Source organism: Geospiza fortis, unplaced genomic scaffold, assembly GCF_000277835.1.
Source record: "Geospiza fortis unplaced genomic scaffold, GeoFor_1.0 scaffold194, whole genome shotgun sequence".
Taxonomy (NCBI): Eukaryota; Metazoa; Chordata; class Aves; order Passeriformes; family Thraupidae; genus Geospiza; species Geospiza fortis.
In genome coordinates this window covers 6,575,124-6,577,891 of record NW_005054322.1, presented here as the reverse complement: position 1 = coordinate 6,577,891, position 2,768 = coordinate 6,575,124, and positions in this window count along the sequence as shown.

Here is a 2,768-nt window from a genome sequence, read left to right as displayed (position 1 = left end):
CTACAGAGGTGACCCTGAGTAAGATTAGAAGTAAATTTACTTAATCTCATTCACAAATTTTATTCTACTTCTCCTTTCTCAGCCTTTGTTTAAAAAAAATCTTGTTCTGGTTTTGTATTACTATTTTATTCCACTCCTTTGAGAAATTGCATCTGCACAAACTGTATTTTCCAGTAGTTGCCATAAAAAGGACAGAACACAGGCTTTTCTTCAGGTAAATGATTCAATATTGTTGAATCATTCAGTCTTTCAGTGTTCATAAATCATTAAATTCATGTTGCTTATATGAAATTTTAAAGTAGGAGCATATAAATTGATGCACACAGGATGATTTGTTACTGCATTAAAGCCAAAGTAACGCTGATACAAGTGAGATATTGAATGGACATTCTTTATCATAGTATCACATGTTTCAAGTCTTAGGAAACCACATGTAATTGTGTAACTGGATCTGCAAAACAGAGGTGAAAAATACTGCCCAGTTACAACAGGAATAAGCCTGGTAATTCAGTCTCAGCTGTGGAGGAATCTCTTACAAACAAATTAAGACTTGAGAAATCTCTTTAATCTCTTGAAGAGTCTGTATACTTAAATTTTTCCTAGCAGTCATGAAATACTGGGAAGGGCACGCTTTATATTTAATCAGGATTAATTTGTTTTCAAAACCCTGTGCTCTGTTTCCAGGTAGCTCAGAGATTTAATATGGCTTTTTTTTTTTTCTTATCACCCATGGAATCATTTACAGATGATGACTGAGTCATCTCTTCCTCTGCCACTTATCTAAACCGTATAGATCAGAAAACTTGACTTGCAATGGAAAACTGATAAGACTATAATTTCAAAATGTTTTTGTAGCACTTTTTAATAAAAACAAACAAATGCAGAAGAATGTTTAGTGTGCTACAGGAAGTCTGAATATTAGATTGCCAACACTAAACCTATCTGTGTGCTGTACAGGGGTAATGCTATCCCCCACATGATTTGGTGAGGCTGAATTTATTCCTACTACTAGCTCTCAGTACAGTACTGTCTCTGACAGTTGTCAGAGAATTTGGGTGGCTACATGGTCAAGGTGTAAAGGTGTAAGAATAGACCAGAATGAATACAAGGCTTTTTTTATCACTTTTTGCTGTTGAAGTGCTTAGCAAAATTTTCACGCTGTTAAAATTTTTGACAGAGTCTTATTCAGAAGATCTGGCTGAATTTAAGTGTCAGTAAATGTCTACTTAAAACAATCTGATGAGTTACTAGCAGGTGGTCAGTTCATTACAGTCATTAAGTATTTTCAGGAGATTTCTGAAATACTAACTTGTGCTTAGAACTGCGTTAGTATCACAGGAGAGAAAAAAAAGGCAAATATTGTTCAAAGAAAAAAAATCTACCACACACACAAACAAACAAAAAAATAACCCCACCACACCTGTGTGTGAGATTTCTGTAGAGATTCAAAAGAATTGATGACTGTATCTTGCCAATTGACATAAACCATAATGAAAGAGGACTGTATTGGATATACAACCATGAAATCTATTACAAGTCTTTGGAAGAATCTCTAAGCATGTATGTCAGGATGATCTGGCGAATAAAGTTTGCTTAAATCTTAAAACGGCTTTTAGCAAGGTCTGATGACAAGTGTCCAATTGTGTGAAATTAAAAAGAAGGGCTAATTGGTGAAGACTAATTAAAATATTATAAATGAAGTTAAAAACTGGTTCTGTGCTGGTCAATCTATTGATAAATGTTCTGGAAATTAATTTAGAGAGTCAGGGACAGAATTTACTAACAATACTAAGCAACTCAGTCTTGAGAATAAAGACAAAAGCTGCAGAGTTGCACAATATCATGAGATTGAATGGGCAATAAAATAGCAAAAGAAATATAACACTGGTAAACATAAAATCAGGTACAATCAGTAAAAAGAAGTCAAATTTTATACACTGTGATAGCTTTAATATATACTGCCATTCAGGAAATTATTCCAGCTCATAAAAGATGATTCTATGAAAATATCAGCTTCCAAACTCAGCAGCAGTCAGGAAACAAAGAGAATATGAACAGTACTAGGAAAGTACCAGCTGATCAAACAGGAAGCTTTGCAACGCAGTTATGTGAATTCCTAGTACATGCTCATTTGGAGCAGTACAGGCAATTCTGCCTCTTCTTCCCCCTTCTAATCTCAGGAAAGCTAAAGCAAAAATAGAAATAGTAGAGCAGGGGAAGAAAAGTCTGTTAAAAGCCCTTGGCTGTATGCAGCTGCTATGTGGGGTATTGTCAGCATTTCATCACTAAAGGCCTCTGGATGAACATGCCTTTCCCCCATAGCTGCTGCTGTGAACTGGTTTGGCTTCAGAGCTCAATGAGGATGTACAGATGACAGAAGTGCCACGGCGGGGAGGAGGATACAGATGGGCAGGGACATGTCTGTGGTATTTTCTGAGACCCCTATGGAAGGGAGGAAATGATGAATCTGACCCTATGTTCTTAGAAGGCTAATTTATTATTTTATTATCTATATTACATTAAAGAATACTAAAATACTAAACTATACTAAAGAATAGAGAAAGGATACAGACAGAAGGCTAAAAGATAATAATGAAAAACTCATGACTCTTGCCAGAGCCCCAACACAGCTGGATGCTGCTTGGTCATTAAGTAAAAACAATGCACATGAAACCAATGAAACATGCACCTGTTAGTAAACAATCTATAAACCACATTCCCAAGCAGCAAAACACAGGAGAAGCAAATGAGATAATATTGTTTTCCTT